The sequence below is a fragment of the Lygodium microphyllum genome, chromosome 10, assembly GCF_053477565.2.
Source record: "Lygodium microphyllum isolate KBCC chromosome 10, Lygodium_microphyllum_v1.1.10, whole genome shotgun sequence".
NCBI lineage: Eukaryota > Viridiplantae > Streptophyta > Polypodiopsida > Schizaeales > Lygodiaceae > Lygodium > Lygodium microphyllum.
In genome coordinates, this window is record NC_141144.1 from 76,313,214 (window position 1) to 76,332,612 (window position 19,399).

Consider the following 19,399-nt stretch of genomic DNA (forward strand, 5'->3'; position numbering starts at 1 on the left):
GCTGAGTACAAGACAACCTTCATAGCAATAGTGGAATGTGTATGGTTGTGCAAATTGTTGGTTGATCTACATTTACCACCAGAGGGTCCTACACCCATTCTTTTTGACAGTCAAAGTGCTTCTAGTAGCACTCTGGCATTTACCATCAGAGGGTCCTACACCCATTCTTTTTTACAGTCAGAGTGCTATTCTAGTAGTACGAATTCTTGTATTTCATGTTCTCACGAAACACATTCAGGTACATTACCATTATGTCAGAGAGAGATGCTATGTAGGAGAGATCAGCATGATATATGTACCCACATAGTAAAATGTTGCGGACGTTTCACCAAAGCACTACCACGTGAGAAGTTAGAATTTAGCCTTTGGTGATTGATCATCCTTGTACTTCATGACATTGGCATTGTAGGGGGATGTTAGAATTTGGTAATTTTGGGCAAAGCCCAATGCATAGTCACAAGTGACGAGGGAAGAGGACGGTGATGAGGATGGGGACAGGAAAAAATAGGGGAGGTGGGATGGGGGACTGCATGGGGGCACTAGAGGAAACGTGTTAGGGAATAGGGTGGCATTAGCAACAAGTCAATAGGGTTAGCTTGGAAAAAAGAAAAGACTATGTACATAAAACAAGATGTGAATTTGCTAATTCAATTCTCATGACAGCACATGCCACACATGTATGCAAACTTTAATCTCATGCAATTTGTGGATTAGCTAATTCCATTCTCATGATAGCACATGCACACACATATGCACACTCAAAATCACATGCAATCGCTATGCATTGTACAGATTGAACTACAAATAGAGACATGTATCAATATTTGTTATACTCTCTCAATTTGGGCTTTTGGCTATCCCCATGCCTTGTCCCCCCCCCCTTCCCCCAAAAAAAATAAAAAATAAAAAAATCCAACACGAACCCCAACAAAGATGATTTCAAGGCCATATCTTATATTTGGGTCCATATCTTATCTTGCTTTTGCTACAAAGAACTTAGTGGTCATTTTGAATAAAAGTTTTTTTGTTCAAAGAAAAGAAAATTCTGTCAATAACACCTTGAATAAGATTCCCTTGGGGTAAAATAAAGTACCAAGAATCCAATATAGAGTACATCACAAATATGATGGTTGTGTGAACAACCAATGTGGTGGGCTAGAATGCTAGACCATCAAAGGGGCAGCATGAAAAAAGGTATTGGAGTCCTAGGTCCATCCTCATACGCTTAGAGCTAGACCATCTACAGGCTAGTATGAGAAAAGGTACAGGTGTCCTAGGTCCAAATTGTTAATCAAATGTGCAAATGTGACACACACACGTGATGTGCAAGTTAGTTATTTGACAATGATGGGCTAAGAACATTGAGATGTTAGTGGGGTCAAGGCAAAACTTGTTATAAGTTGTATTAGTCAAGTACGAGGTGGTGCCTATTGACAGACTTTGGCCTAGAATATTTTATTAGCCATGAATAGCAGTGGTGACATTAGGGACTAGGCATAATTAGTTAATTAATGCTAGTTCAAGGGACAACAAATGCTTAGGGTTTCTTTGAAGACAAATTGGCCTAGCCAATTTAGTTGTTGGCTCATATAAGAAGGCATCTCTCCTCCTCTTCCTCATCCTATTTCAGCTGCCATGCATCCTCTCCCATCTCCCACGGAAAGTGTGCACGATCTTTGTCCAAACCCTAGAAGGAGTGTGTGTTGTGCATACATCCTGAAAGTCTGCAATGATCAGTTTGCATCTATGACATTGTCCCCTGGTCCACTGCACTTGTGAGTAAATTGGAGTTGGAGTGGGGGTCTTGCTTAGGTGTTGTCCAATGATGAGGAAAGCAATAGGCTCCCATGAACCTCCTTTTGAATGTAAGTCTTCTCATTCAAATTCTAGTTCAAAGTGTTTTGGTTTGTTGCCTCAACACATTATGTCTTGTTGATTATTCTAGTGAGTATTATCAATTATTGATTTTGTAGACATCATCACCTTAGATTGCGTAGTAGGCACAAGGTTATTACCTCAGCTATTTCTTTCTTGACCATGGTCAACCATGGCCAATAATAAGATTTTATGTTATTAATGCCCAATATTTGAGTATTTTGTCGTTGATGATTGCCTCTATTGTTGGCAAGTTTGTTTTAGCATTTTGAGTGATGACTCTCTATGGCTGTTGAGTTTATCATATTTATCAGTTTCTAAATGTGGAGAGGAGTGGGAGAAGAGGTAGATTGCATAGTAGCTAAATTGTTGTTGTAGTTTTTGGTAGAATACGAACTTTAGCACTTTAGTTTAATTTGCATCATGCCAGACTTGGCACACCCAGTTGAATCATGTTCAGAGCACTTCCTTTTTGGTGGAGCAATCTCTTGTTTTTTTCCTAATAGACTACATGTGCTCTTTTGACATTAACTTTTTGTGGCTTGACATGTTTTTGTAAGGTTTTGTAAAGTGGAACATAGAAGTTGGTTTCTTTGTTCCTTTTTCTTTTCAAGGAGGAGGGAGAAAGTCATATTAATGTCTACTAGAGGCCAAAATGACCTATGAGACCAACATACTGGCTACAAAAGATCCATGCCATATCTCACCATGAATAAACAAGAAAAAATAAAATGAACTAAAAGATAATGCCATCTATATATACAAGAGCACTTGGCACTCCTAATATCATACAAGACTCATAGTAGAGTTACAATGGAAGGATTTTAGCTCCTCTATGATAAATGATGAGCGATGATAGCTTGGATCCTCGGGCAATCTTATGGATGATGCTTGTCCTGTTGGCAGTGGGCTCCTAGGTTTGCATAGCTATAAAGTCACCCCCAATAGAGCTCTTTTGGATGGAGCCATTCGTGCTGGTTGAGCCGGTGCTAGTGGGGCAATGACTCTGAGAAAGTGTGTGTGTGTTGCCCCTTGTCTGAAGTCCTAACACCACCACTGTTGTTGCTGTTTGGGTTCTGCTTTGTGAATTTCAATGTCTACAGATCTTCAAAAGGTGGAGTCCGAGGTATCTCTTTTTAGGGGATGCCATAACATAATGTAGGAGACCAAATCCTCTTGCAAGAGGCAGTGATAGTGGGTTCATGCTTCACAGTAGGAAGTCAAGTTGCATGATAGACAGTTTCTGGACTTGGGAAAGGACGGTTCCATTTCTTACCATTTCTAGAAATGTGAAACATGTTCCTGCTTCTTGTAGGTTTAAATTGTAACCTCAGCCATGAAGAAAATTTAGTTATGGTAAATATAGTTCAATTTGATTGGTTAGTATTGTTTTTCAAGCAAGGAATTGCATGCTTAGTTTAACATGTGATTATGTTATTGTCATGAATACGAATAGCTAGCGCCTATTGTGAGTTGGAGCTTCAAAATTTTGAGCTTGACTCCGAGGTCCCTAAATGAATGATGAAAGATTAAGTTTCAAGTGTGGACAATGGGTTGTGTCTTTCTATAGTGATATGCACATAAATGAATACATACACACATCCACATGTGTGTGCACATAGTTTTTTTTATATGCATAGCAAAAATGTATCTCATGTTTGCAAAGCTTTCCATATGGTAGGTATAGAATTTTTTTCATATTTTGCTCTGGGTTTTAAAAAATGGGTTTTTTTTTGTTACACACACACACACACACGCACGCACGCACACGCGCGTGCGCACGCACACACACACGAGGCATAGTACTCAATTTAGGTCTCAATTCAGGTGTGAGAGCTCTTTCTCTGTCTCTCTTACAAATTTCACTTAGAACAATGGAATAAATTTCTTAAATTAAAATTCAGTCATTTCTAACCCTCTAAAAATAAATTCGAGCCCTCTAAATTGAGGCCTTCTTTCATAAGTTACAGGTCGCAATCTAATTCTATTTCATCATGTGAAGTAACATCATAGAGGCTTTTTCTACATATGGTCCATATGTCAGATCCAGAGTGGTAGTATGTCAGGAAATTGAAGCCACAAGGAAGAGGACAATTCACATGTAAATGTATTTTTCGTGGTCAGCTAGGGGATGGAGGTCTAGATTGCATCAAGGGATACATTTTGTGTTTGCCTGGTCATGGTGTGGTTACGTGGAAGAAAGCAGCTAAGTTGATGATTTAGGTGGAGATGCTCAAGGTGCCATAGGTTCTGCAACATAGTGCACAAAAACAAGTGCAGATGCTAGTGGGTCATCAAGCAAGAAACAAAAAGTTTTGAGATGGGGGGGGGGGGGGACTTGCCAAGCACATGGGACTTGCAAGCATTGAAGGAAGCTACCACTGCCTTGCATTGTTTCTTCTATGCTGAGGGTATACCTCATTCGAAAGTGAGGAGTCTATACTTGTTAGACATGATGAAGGAAAATGGGAAACACATAGAAGCCTTCAACTTACAATGAGTTGTGCACAAAGAGCTCGAGGACAAGGTCAAATGCATTTGATAGTGAGCTCATGGCCTCATGGGAAAAACGAATTAAGTATGGATGCTCTCTTGCATGTGATGGTTGGTTAGACATAAGGTGAAGACCCATCATTAATTTCATGGCTTGCTCTATTTATGGGAGCATTTTCTTGAAGACTGTAAACACCTCCCGGGAGTACAAATGTGGGGAATTAATATGCTAGCATCTAAAGTAGTCATAGAAGCAGTGGAATCAAATGTGGTTCAAGTATGTATGGACAATGTGGCAAGTTGTGTTCAGGCTAGCCACTTGGTTGAACAAGAATGACCAAATATGCTCTTTATGAGATGTACATGCCAATGCTTGGACCTACTATTTGAGGATATTGGTAAACTTGGTTAGGTCTCCTTTATGTTGAAGAAAGCAACAAATATTGTGGCATTTGTTACAAGAAAGTCTATAGCCCTTGCAGTTTTCGTGAGACTTTGCATGAAAGATTGGCAACAGCTCACCTTGCATACTCTTTCATAATGTTGAGTGGCCTCTTTGATGAGAGGTATACATTGGGTTTTTGCAATTGATGGTTGATGATATATTTCCTAAAATGAAGGTGGCCAAAACTCCACAAGCTTTGGAGGTGTTTGAACTTGTGTACTACACTTCATTTTGGCAACAAAGCAAACTCATTGTGAATAGTTGTTCCCCCATTCTAAAGATATTTCGCTTGATACAGAGGGAGGGAGTAATGATGGGTCTCATTTACAAAGTTAATTATCAGATAGTAGAGAAGTTGCAAAAAGTGCAAGATGCTGAAATTAAGTTAATGGATGAAATCACATTGGTTGATTGGATGTGTTGCAAATATCTGTGTATGGTGTGGGCTACATGTTGCATCTAGTGTTGTGCTAAGAATTTCTCTTAGCCACTTAAACAACCCCAAAACATGCTTATTTTAGGCTTATTTTAGCCAAAACCGGATCGAAAGAGTTAAGTGGGAGAGGATCTAGAACCCTTATTTTCTATAAATTGGTAGCCAATCCTCCACTCTTCCTTGAATCTCGTTTTTGCAGGTCTCAGGTGTTATCAACTTGCTGCCCACACCCCATTCGTGGAGGACATCTCAGCCTTTGTTGTCCATCACTGTTCCCTATAGTCTGGAACCTGCTTTCAGCCCTCCACATGCTGATTGCTATTGTTTCTACCTGGCAACTGGCTGCTCATCATCTGCAATGCTGTGCTATAGCCTGCCATGTCAGCAAACTGATGCGTTTGTAGGCTCCAACTGCCACCGTGACAGCTTTCTCTCTCCTAGTGCAATCACTGCAGTCTTTCTCTCACCTGTCAACTGCAGTCTGCAATTTTCTCTCTCCTACTGCAATCGTTGCAGTTTTTCTCTCACTTGTCAGTTGTCGTCTGTAGTTTTCTCTTTCCTGACATTTACGTTTTTAGTCTTTCTCTCTCCTAGAGGCTGTCCTACCTATTTTATTAGTCTTTCTCTCATCTGCTACCTACATTTTTAGTTTTTCTCTCTCCTCACTAATGTCTGCATCAAATTCAGCTTCTCACTGCTGCGTTTGCTAGTGTTCGACATCCGGAGGTTGCCTTGCTGTGATTCGAGATCCGTTCGGAGTATGACACACTCTCCTGCTCATTACCCCTACCCTGATCCTTGAGATACATGAGTTCAAGGTTCAGTATTCATTCACTGCATAGTGTGTTTGTTGCATGAGCATCGTATTATTAGTAGTCACATCATTTCATTCATTCACTGTGTTCACTGTCTCTGAGTTACCCTAACCCTAACCCTAGCTGTGTTCTTTTATCAGTATGTGCTTTGTCGTACGGTTTTTGTTTATGCTTCTGTGTTAGGGTATTTTCTTTACATGGTATCAGAGCCTAGTACTCTCTGAGAAACCTAGGCCTTTGATCTGAGAGCTCAAGAAGCAAGAACAACAATAGGTTCAAATGACTTCGAACACATCAATACCAATTCTGTCTCCAGAACAGCCTATGCCGAGAACCGAGCAAGAGTGGGTCGATCAGCTTGCTCCACAAAGTTTCGACATGGTGGAAGACACATCTGAGTACATGGAAGAAAAGATAGGCAAGCTGATCTCTGAAGAATATAAACTAATCATAGCCTATCGACAAAAGAAGATTGAGGAGCTCAACCAAAGGATTGCCCTTCAAGAAAAGCTTATGAATGAAGGTATGCATGATTTTCACTCTTCAAATGTTGCACGTAAGTCTGATGCTGTTGCAAGGCCGTCGAGACCTCCATCAAGGATGGGGCCCCCTCTTGGAGAGCAAGATCCGGAGTATTTTCCATTTTTTCAGACTCTTCCGTCCTCTCTAGTGTAAGATACTTTTGATTCATCTTTTGTGCCTTCTTCTTTTACCTCTTCTGTTTTGCAATATAATGGTAGAGATCATGTGGAAGAAATAGTCCAATCTGCTGATTACGAAAAAGGTCCTCTTGAGGACCAATTCTTGTATGTTCACACACGTTGCAAAGATTATAAGAAAAAGTCAGGTACCTCTTCTTCTGCCCTTCCTTCTTTTCCATCTAATTCACATAATCAGAATGAATTTGTTGTTCCTTTCACTTCATTACATGGTGCATCATCATCTTCACAGTTTCATTTTCAGTCTTTAAATGATAAAAACGAACAAAAAGAATTTGCACCTCATACACATCACTTTCAAAACCCACACATCCCACCACATTCTTTCGATGCTTCACCACTTCCATTTACACCATTTACATTTCTATTTTAGACACCTCATGTCACACCGCACATCACATTAGGGGGGTTATGGAAACATAGCCACATCCTTTAGGCTCTCATCCTTCCCTCAACCGGGTGGTGTTCCACCTACCTCATACACACTTTCAAGATCATTGCAGCCTAGGTATTCCACTCAGTCTCTCTCGAGTGTGGATCGATTTCCTCCACAATTTGCCTCCATGACATTGCCTAGTGGACCTTCTGGTCATCTTGATGTGTCCAAGCCTCACTTTGGACAAGGCTACCGTGTCCCAGTGTCTCCACCTACACCGGCACCTTATGGAAACATTCATGTTCCAATGCCTCCGTATCAATCGGCACTCATTGGACACTCACAGCCTCCTTTTGCCTACCCACCTCTTCCCCCTCCCTCTTTCTCTTATCAGACACACCCACCTCCATCATCTTTCCCACCATCATCTTACACTACCTACTTGACACCTCATGGTTCTAGCTCATCTTCTACCAAGAATGCATTTAATGACAAGACTCATTTTAACGGGTCAAACTTTATTACTTGGTCGAATTTTATGAGACATGTCCTTGACTCATAGAACCTATGGGATCTTGTGCAGGGGTTGGAACCCCAACCCAATCCCGCATTTGTTCCATATGACGTCGTCCACTCATGGAAAGCCAGGAATGTATCTGTTATTGTCAAGCTGATGCAAGGCTTATTGCCTAAGTTTCATTCTCAGCTTCAGCATTTTGACTTAGCGTCAGAGCGATGGGCACACTTGACTGACCGCTATACGGCTCGGGATAGTACCCGTCGTATTAATCTTGACCATGAGCTTGAGCTTTTCAAAATCACTAACCAGGATGACTTGAAAGTCAAGTTGGCTGAGTATCGGCATCTCCTCTCTCGCTGAATTCTCCACTACGGGGACTCCCAAGTCCTCTAGCAATCAGGTCACATTGTTCCTAAATAACTCCCCAAGAAATACTTCAATTTTGTGGAAGGAATAGTTTCAAAGCCTACCATGCCTACATTCTATGAATTTGAGTTTCAGCTGTTGCATTACGCACGGTTGTTCGATCAGTTTCATATGAATTCCTCTTCAAAGGGGGCTCTTCTTGCTCATTCTCAGAAAGGGCAACAAGGGAAGGGCAAACCAAACCAAACCTCCACTCAAAATCAAAATCAAACTCAAAAGCTAAATCAATCTGGGATTCTCAAGGAAACTCCTAGTCACAACTTAAACCAGGGTGGCAGAATGTACCTAAAAAGAATAGGTATTGTCAACATTGTCAAAAGGCTAGCCATTTTGATGACGAGTGTCGATCAAAGGCACGAGGCACAACACCAAAACCTAAGTCTTAGACCCCCGCCCCTCACTCAGGCAACCCCCATCAGGAGAGGCAAGGTGATGGCAAGGGGCAGTTTAAAGGTCAGACTCACACTGCCACCACACAGCCATCTCAGTCGACAATGTTCTCAACTCCAGAGGGCTTGTCTAACTAGTCTGCAGAGGCCCACATCGTCTCCGTAGAGACATGTGATGCGAGTCTCGTTCACATTTGTGAGTTGCCTCCTGAAAATGTTACTACTGAGGCCCACTCATCATAGACGAGCACTTCAGGTCCAGTTTGGATTCTGAACAGTGGAGCTACACATCACATGACTCCTATAGAGGACATTTTCCGTACCCAAGCCCTTGTAGCCGGGGGTGGGTTCGTGTAGCAAACAACTCCTCGGTCAAGATTTAGGCTCAAGGTTGCATTAGTTTTGCCACTGACAAAGGTCCGGATCTCGCTTCACTGGACAATGTATATAATGTCCCTCAGCTTAGGGTGAACTTGTTATATGTTCAGCAGCTTTGTCGATTGAGGTGAGCATTTTTCTTTACAACGACCACAGTCGAGGTCCTTGACTCTCAGTATGGTTCAGTGATTGCTCGTGGTGAGGCACAGCCTAATGGCCTATACCACATGACTCATTTTCTCACCGAGCCGACTGTCGAGGGATCCGTGTTCCATAGCTTCCAAGCCTTAGCCACATCTCGGGAGCCTAAGCAAAATGAGTGTCTTTGGCATTTTCGCTTAGGCCATCTTGGTTATGACTCACTTTATGAGTTGTCACGCCATGAGATGGTTGAGGGCCTTCCATGCCTGAAGCTAGCTCGAGATGTCTATAAACCATGTTAGCTCGGGAAGCAGCACCATACCCCATTTCCTCAACAGTCTACACATAGAGTTGAGGAGCCTCTTAGATTGATTCGTGTTGATCTTTGCGGGCCGACATCCACTACCACTTTGAACAACGTGCTATACTTCTTTTTTATAGTGGATGATCATTCTCGATACATGTGGGTGCACTTCCTCAAGCATAAGTCAAATGCTTTCACATATTTTTCTGCTTGGGTGCTGCTAGTTCATAACCAGACTGGTCGTCGTGTCGAGTGCATGAGGAGTGATAGTGGTGGTGAGTTTATCTCCCACGAGTTTTTTGATTTTCTACAAAAGCATGGTGTTTCTCGCCAGCTCACCTCTACCAAACCCCCCCCCCTCTCAGAATGGAGTCATAGAGTGTAGGAATCGCATAGTCATGGAAATGGCACACTCTATGCTGTTTGTAGCAGAGCTTCGTGAGCGCCTTTGGTTCGAGCATGTTAACACTTCGGTGTACATCCTCAACTGGTGCCCGACTGCGGCTCTTCCTCAAAAGACCCCCTATGAGGCATTTTTTGGCTCTCGGCCTGTTATTTTCCATTTCAGAGTCTTCGGGGGTCGTGCGTACACACACACACACACTTGATGACAAGATAGGTACTTCGGATCAGACATGGCCAATGGCCATGCCTCTTGATCCTACTATCCACTTGTCAAAGCATACCCTAAGATAGCCTTTCGATGCACACACCTATCATTATATCGTAGGAGAACTTCTTTGGTTAACTCACACTAGGCCAGATTTAGCTTACTCAATTAACATACTCAGTCAGTATTTCACAGCACCTAGGATGTCACATTGGATTGCATGTCTTCGTGTGTTGTGTTATTTGCGGTGTACTTTTTCTTATGGTTTGACATATAGTTTTGGTTTATGTTTGCAAGGGTACACTGATTTTGATTGGGCAGGAGATCCTAACACCCGGTGGTCCCATGGTGGCTACCTCTTTACCTTGGGCACGGCTCCCATTTCTTGGTCCAGCCGTAAGCAAGAGACAGTGGCGGCGTCCACGACCGAGGCTGAGTATCGAGCTCTCTTCGATGGCACCACCGAGGCCATCTATTTGAGGAGTTTACTGGCGGCGCCCCATTTTCCATGTGACTCTCCCACAGTTGTCTACTGTGACAAACAAAGTGCCATTGCCCTTGCAGGTAATCCGATCATGACACCACAGACACGGCATGTGGGAGTCCACTTTTATTTTTCCAGAGAGCATGTTGAGCTAGGCACTATTTGCCTAGAGTTTGTGCCTTCATTAGATAATTTTGTAGATATCTTGACCAAAGCGGTCAACCGGTCGGTTCTTCAGTACCTGCTACCCATGATCGGCTTGGGTACACCCTCCCCTACTTCTTCAACTTGATGGGGAGAGGGTGCTTCCCTCTTGCTTTCCCTTCTAGTTTGAGAGGGGGCGGCTTAGTGACAATGATGATGCTTATAGTTTTTAGACATTATATTCACTTATTCTTTTGTATTGTATTATGGCCATTTGTAACTTCATCCGCACTGTCAGGATGACCTGATTGTAGGACACTTGGACAAGTGAATAATTCCCCTGCGAGGGCACTGTCCTTGTGGCACCATTGCATAGCATTTTGCATGAGCATGACCTCTTGCATCTCCCTTTGCATTACCTCATGCATTGTCATTTTGTTCATATAAACATGCATTTGTGTGCATTTATCCCTTTTCGGTCTTTTGGAGCGGTCGACTCTAGGACCCCCCATATTTGTAGCATAACACATGGCAGTTCTCCTAACAGTAGTTTCCCTACCCTTGTTGGCTTACTTGTTTTGCTTGTCTTGCTAAGCCTACCATCTTCTTTTTTGCCTTTCCACATATTCACCACATGATTGGCACATACACACACTTGTTCTCATCCTTAGGCACTTATCCTAGTCAATGCGAGGGATTGGTCTGCTAGTTTTGTGCTTGTCTTAGGTATAAAACTCTCTTTATCTTTTTCTATCTGTCACTTAATCGACTACTACCCCTATATTACTTATGTATTTTCAAAACATTTCAAAACAAAAAAAGTCCATTGATTCCATTCGCCTTTGTAGGACTTGGTAGGCCTTGGGCAGTCTCACCGAGCACCCTTGGTCCAATGCCCTGGCCTCTCTAGGGTGATCACTTGGGCTCCCTTGGTAAGATAACCAATGTCTCTGTAGTCTTGGTAGGCCACTGGGCAATCGACGTGCACCCTTTGTCCGATGCCCTGGTTGCTTTGGGGTGGGATGCCTTGGGGTAAATCAAAATTTAGGTTGTCCTACTTTTCTCGCTCTATTTTGGGACTAAGAGGGGTTGTTGTGCTAAGAATTACTCTTAGCCACTTAAACAACCCAAAAACATGCTTATTTTAGGCTTATTTTGCCAAAACCCTAAAACGAGGAGTGGATCGAGAGAGTTAAGTGGGAGAGGATCTAGAACCCTAATTTTCTATAAATTGGCAGCCAGCTCTCCACTCTTCCTCGAATCTCATTTTTGCAGGTTTTAAGTGTTATCACTGTTCTTTATAGTCTGGAGCCTGTTTCCGACCCTCCACACACTGATTGCTATTGTTTTTGCATGGCGATTAACTGCTAATCATTTGCACTGATGTCGTATAGCATGCCACATTAGCAAATTGCTACGTTTGTAGGCCCCAGCTGTCGCCCTAACAGTTTTCTCTCTCTTGCTGCAATCGCTGCAGTCTTTCTCTCACTTGTCAGCTGTCATCTGCAGTTTTCTCTCTCCTGCTGTAGTTGCTACAGTATTTCTCTCACATGTCAATTGTCGTCTCCAATTTTCTCTCTCCTCACAGTTACGTTTTTAGTCTTTCTCTCTCCCCACTACTGTCTGCATCAGATCCAGCTTCTCACTCCTGCGTGTGCTGGTGTTCGACATCCGGAGGCTACCTTACTGCGATTCAGGATCCGTTTAGAGTATGACACACTCTCCTGCTCATTGCCCCTGCCCTGATCCTTGAGATACAGGAGTTCGAGATTCAATATTCATTCACTGCATAGTGCATAAGCATCGTATTATTAGTAGTCACATCATTTCGTTTATTCACTGTGTTCTTTTATCAGTCTGTGCTTTATCGTATGGTTTCTGTTTATGCTTCTATGTTAGGGTATTTTCTTTACATCCGGTGGTTTGGATCTTCTTTGGAAAGGGAAAAATCAAGATAGTGGTAGAGAGGTCCATGAAAGGTAGGTGACATTGCTTAAAAGTTATACAAGGCATGATATGGCATTGCCCTTGATGAGCTTCACATGTATAACACTCGAGTATCCACTTTTCCTTTCATCCTTGGGTTTCCCTCAAGTACACAAGGATGAGAAAAGGCCACAACATGGCCTAAAATGGTGGGAGAAATTCGGGGCTTGCACGCCTAAATTGCAAGTACTAGTTCTCCAAGTGCTTTCTTAAGGCATATGTGCCTCACCTTGAAAGGAAGTGGAGCACCTTTTCTCTTATACACACAAAGATAAGAAACATGCTTTTACCTTGCACGTACAAAGAAGCTTTTTTACATACATAAAAATCTACGGCTCATCTCCAAAGTTAAAGAAAGAGGATTTGAGAGGATAGAGCTACATTGGATATGTGAAACAATGGAAAGGGCAATGAGTGATTGATTACATTGGATATGTGAAGGAGGACGCTTCACATGAGGATACCGATGAAGATGAGGCTTCCATTGATGAGTCATGAGACTATGGATTACTTCATGAGCCATGGCCTAGACCCCATGCCCCATCACCCAGGGCCCGATAATAGATCCTTCACATGAGGATATTGATGAGGATGATGCTTCCATTGATGATTCACAAGGTTGTAACTTGCTTCATGAGTCATGGCCTGGACCCAGTGACCCATGATCTAGGGCCCATATTTATTATTGATGGTTCATGCTTGTCACTTTTCTGTTTTGTTTCTTCTCCTTGGTTCCTTTTTGTCCTGGACTGCATGACCCATGATCTAGGGCCCATATTTATTATTGATGGTTCATGCTTGTCACTTTTCTATTTTGTTTCTTCTCCTTGGTTCCTTTTTGGGCTTATGTTGTCTCTCTTTAAGATTGCACATGTACAATGTAGCTATTGTTTTTTGGAGCTTCATAATTACTTCTCTACAATGGTTAGCTATTTGAGAGTGCGCAATGAAAGAGGAAATACAAGTGCCGAGAGAGAGAAGGGAAGAGAAAGACTGAAATGAAAGAAGATAATGGAAGAAGAAAATCTGCCGTGACCTGAATGGAAGCTAAATACAAAAGAGGATAGATCAGCTTGTGGATGAAATCCAAGGCATTAGTGAGGGCATCAGATCAGGGTGATGAAGGTGGCTCGAGAAGATGGGGGAGAGTCCTTGTATGTTACAATGTGTTGAAACTTGCAAAGGATGAAGCTGTGAATAATTAGTCAACTGACTAGGCCTCTTATAAAAAGCAAAAACTGTCCAAAATTAGCCAACCTATTCAAACAAGGGTGAAAATGCTAGCTAGCCTGCATTTGGATAAAATAATAATAAAATCACTAGATACAACCTGCATGGTCAAATCGCGACATGTCCATTGTGAACATAGTCCACGAACGACACCCATTGAAAAAGAAATGCACTGGGCTAGAAAAGAACCGAGCAGTGTAAACTCTCCTAAATCTAATAGAAAAGAAATGCATCCTCTAGAGAGAGCTGCCTCCTCCATCAAAACACATGATTGATTGAGAGTCAGGCCTCCTAATGTCCCCATTTGACTCAAAGTTAGGTTCACAAGCAAGAGATGATTGTTCAGGACACATGAGTGCCAACATCCCCTCTCAAATCCTCGATGTGGTTCAAGTAAGAGATGATTATGCAGGACACGATTTCCAATGCAGATGAAGTTCATCAATGAAGTAGCCCCTCACGATCTTGGGGATGCCGCTTTGAAACATAAGGGGCGAGTGAATCCACAGCTCCATCACCAATGTCATCCCTCTCTGAAAGGGATGGAGGGGTACCAAGTCTAGTTTGCTCAGTGAAGACAACCTTGGTTCCAAGTCTAGTAAGACCATGAATTGAGAAGAGCGGAAAACCCAACTGTGGAACATATAGGACTTCTGAAATGGAGCTTGATGGACGGACAGGCAATAATGGCAAGCTGCCAACACCGCAAATAGGCATTGAAAAAATCTCACCAAAGATCCTATAGCCTATCTCCTCCAAGGGTCATATGACTTGAAGCACCCCTATTGATAAGCCAAGGCCTCTTTGTAGCTAACGAAGAAGAGGACTCCATCTCATGTATATGAAGGAACACAGACTTGTGTGTAAGAGTCTATGAGAAAGTAGGAGGAGGGCTTAGATGTCTTAGCTCCATCCGTCACTCCTAGATAAAGGATAGGGTATTTCTTTCAACTCTTATCCTCGGGATGTGTACCTTTCCCACAATGTGGGCATTTAGGCTTCTTTGAATCTGTGTTGGTGTCCAAGGAGTACTTGAAATTAACATGCTTCTTCTTCTTCTTGTTTTGGGCCTTCTTGTCCCTCGTGTTGCACCCTCTTGAACTTGCAATAAAAGCCTTAGTAAGGCTAGATCCCCTAAGAAAACAAGGCATTCGGGGTCTGACTTGTTCCCAGAAACCTATCAGGCTAGTATTAGTCTCCTTGAGTCACTCTTCTAGCTTCAAAACGAGTGGAGCTAGCCCTTCCCATAGAAGAATCTCCGGAGTCTTGGAGATAAGAAAGCTAGTGTAGAAGACATCATAGTTGGGAGATGGCAACTAAGTAATGAGAATCATTGCTATGTCCTTTGATGAGATTGTCCTAGCAAGGGATGCAAGCTTATCCCACATGTTCTCCATTTTGTTGATGTGGTCTTACATAGAAGGGGAATCGTCAGTAAAATGCATTCAGAGTTTCTTCTCTATGGTGATACGGTGGGCAAAGGTCTTGTGATGGTTGAGAGAAGAGAGCTTCCTCCAGACCTCTACAGCGATTCGAAGTCTATGTACATGCACAAGGACAGAATCTTGTTTGGAGACTATTAGAGTGAGAATAAGGGAATGAATGCTGTTTTTTGTGTCACTCTTCGTGAGGGAAATTTGATGTGATTGTGTATTGGCGGAATATTGAATGGTCCTTGCATATCTGAGTCATCAAACCTGTCAAATTGGTAGTCCATAACTATTCAAAAGCCTACAAGGAGTCATATATGTCCCACACACTTTGTAGAAGGCCCGATCAAGGCACAAAATCTGTGTGTGTGTTGTGATGGATGTGCTCCAAACAACAAACTGAGGGTGGTCTTCTCTTCATAGAACCTCCAAGTCCTTACTTTGGCTCTGATACCATCTGAGAGTGCATAAAGAGGAAATGTGAACACAGAGAGATGGGAGAGAAAGGTTGCAATGAAAGAAGAGAATGGAAGAAGAAAATCTACACTGAACTAAATGAACTCTAATATAAAAGACAATTGATTAGTCCCCGAATGGACCCCAAGGTGTCAATGAGGGCATAGGATCAGACTGATGACGGAATGCAACATAGAAGACAAAGAAGAGTCCATGTATGCCAGAGTGTGTGCGTGCGTGCGTGTGCACGTGTGCGCGCGCGCATGTGTGCATGCACGCGCATGTTATATAAATGTATAGTTATGTAATTACTTGGTTATTTGTAATTAAATAACTCATTATTCATTGCTATTCTTCAACATGAAACTAATTAGAATTAATGTAATTTGCTAATTTAGTTGTCTCATCAATACAAGCTTGACTTTAGCAAGGCATCTACAATTTTCATACGTACACTCTTTCACAATATTATAATTCATCTTTTGTTTTTTTAATGAGAAAGGATGGAATGTCTGAAAGATGCTTTAAGGGTATACCCAAGGTTTGAACTCATGCACCCATGTACACACCCACACACTCAAACCACTTGAGCTACAACCATGTTGGCATAATCTACCTTTTTGTCATAATGAACAATTTAAAAAAGTAAAGTAAAACAAGGAAAAGTGCATATCTTCTTGAAACACTTAATCAAAAAAATTAGACAAATGTGAAAGCTACCACATCGTAGACTTTGACTAAGAAACTTTCTACTTTTTGGTTTTATGTTTTGCTATGTAGTCTTCATTAGTACATCTTAAGCTATATGACAAGTTTCTCGCCAAATCTAATTAGATTCAAAAACTTGTAATTATTGTTTATCTAATGCATTTTAAAAACACTTTCAAATCTCATACATAGTTCAAAAGACACATTCATTTTGCCTACATATGGTAAAAGCAAACATCAATTTGTCAAGATTAATATGATTGATAGCATAAATGGTTACAATTCCTTGAATAAGTTACTGCATACATGAATAATGCATAAATAATTAAAGTCTTTAGACTACGTTGCTCATCCATTAATGTTGCAAAATATATTTTTTTTAAATATAGAGATTGACATGTAGAACCAAATACAATCATATGGTACATTGTCATCAATAAACATCTTTCATCTATATTAACAAAAGCTTTAAGTACCTTGCCATAAGACAATCATACAAAGTACCTCTAAAAATCTTATTATTATGCCAAATTACATTGTTATTCCTAACAAAAACTAGAATAATAATCAATTGCACTTGTAAAAAACCTTTTTTAGATTTACTTTTTTTTTTAAAGGTGGCTTAATTATAATAGATGACCAAGCCAACCTACACCTTTGTGAATTTGTGGGCATTTCAACATCCAATACTTCTCTGCCAATTCTTCTACCCAAATATTGTATTGTAATCAAGGCCACCTACAGGACTTAATTGAAAGATATTGGATTGTATAATTGTGAAGTCCAATATGACCTCAACTTCCCAAATGGATATGCCAACTCCAAACACCACCTTTACAAGGCCTACTACATATACGCCTTCATAATCCTCAACTTCGAGTATTCTACTAAACCCCATGGCCCCATTTTTATTCCACTAGTGGCTCTCTTCAATTTGATTAAGATTGACAAATTTTTAAGCTAGGATACCTCAATCAATTTGAATCACTAAACACGTTTTCCTCTATCTATGATTTTATAAGGTTTACAATAAAGCCCTTGTGTTCTCTCTCTTTTTTTTTTTTTTGGAAAGAACCAAGACATTAACACTCAAGCCTTAATTACACTCCAACACACTACACCAATAACATCATTGTGGATGTATATTTGCCACTAAGGGATACATGTACAAACTCTACTCTCTTTTTGTTTTTTTAAGGGTTAAAAGGACTAATTCTTTTTTTTACATTGTAAGCCGTACCTAAGAGTTAAGATTAGACAAATAAAGATGCTAGTACCATCTTCAACAATTGAAGGTTTGACAAACTGTCAAGAACTCAAGACATTCAACCAATCACCTTTACAAAACTATATCAAGGGATACTCCAAGAAAACCCATTCACACTTGAAATGTTTATCTATGACAAGCCAAGGATTGCCAATCTCAAATAAACAAAAGAAATAACAAGTTTGAGGTTTTGTTATATGCTAAATATATTTTTTGAATTAAAATATAAAAATATTATTGGATACTTATGAGTGATCCCCTTAGCATTTTTTAACTAGTAATTGTGGCATATTATTAACTTAATATAGTAATTGATAAATAATTTATATTGCTCATTCCCTCTTATTTAGGAAAATGAAAAAACTATTAATTCACATTAAAGAGAAATATATTTAAAAATAACTTATTTATTTATTTTAAAACAAAAAAAGGACTTCGAATGGGATAACATAGATATATTAAATAAAAGATTTTAACATAAAAAACTTAGTTTATAAATTTTGTTTAAAGATATATTTGTGAGAATCAAATTATGCCTTCATATTTGAAAAGATGAGATAAATTTTTGAAAAACCATCCAAAGTACACTTTAGTTTCAAGCTATACATTGAAGTTCAGCATTTCTCCCTGTTAACAAAATCACCATTCATTTCACATTTATTTGTTGAAATCCTTTAAGAAAACTTTATCAATAACTCTAATTATAAAAGATCCATCATTATTTTTAAAAAAAACACAAAAATCCTAATACCCGAAGTTACCATTGAACTTAACAAGATGACCACTAGAATTATTCATCAATACCATAGATATCTTAATAAATATAAAAATTGTTCTATTGAAAATTAAGAAGTGGATTTAAAAATCATCACTATTTCCAATCCATGGTTATCTAATAACTACATACCACTTGTAATCACATTAATTATTGACATACATAGATTCTCACATGAGGCAAAGTTTAATGAAAATCCATGGCCACCTTATTTTCATAAAGTATATACAAATTCACTGAATAAGATAATACATTAATGTTTCAGATTACCTTGATATAATGCAAATTCACCACATGAGATAACACTACACATAACTAATCATCCATCATTTTTTACACCAATATCATTTTGAGAATTGCTGTAAAAATAAAATAATTTTTATCTATTTACTGTTGTGAATTCTCATATTTTGTTTGCCAAATAACTCATGACTTGTTGCATGTGTACACATGTGATGCTAGTTACATTGTGCCTAATAGATGAACATTAAGAAACTAATGTCTTGTATCAAGGTGAGAAAATTATTAAATAAAGTTATACAAATTAATAAATTAAAGTAAAGCATAATTTAATGCATAAAATAAATTATTAAATACTTTATTAAGACAAAATTATGATATGTTGAAGCATGGCTTAGAATGGAGAAATTGTATACATGCATAATTTATTTAAATGTAACCTTATACATTGCTTAAAAGACTATATTATTATTTTTATAAACCTTGATATAAATATATTAAAATTTGGATTTTATCAAACAAAAGCACAGCATCCATTCAAAGAAAGCAAAAGATTCAAAAAAGTTGCTTTTCATTGGATTTTTAGCAAAAACAACTCATACAAATTCATAAATACAAACATAAGAGAGATGCTCACTTATGCATGGAGAGCTTGTAACCGATGCTTGTATCATGCTCTCTTGGTCTCTATTTTCACTTCGTTAGTTCATATTCTCTTCCATTTTCATTTAATACTTGCCCTTGTATAGCAA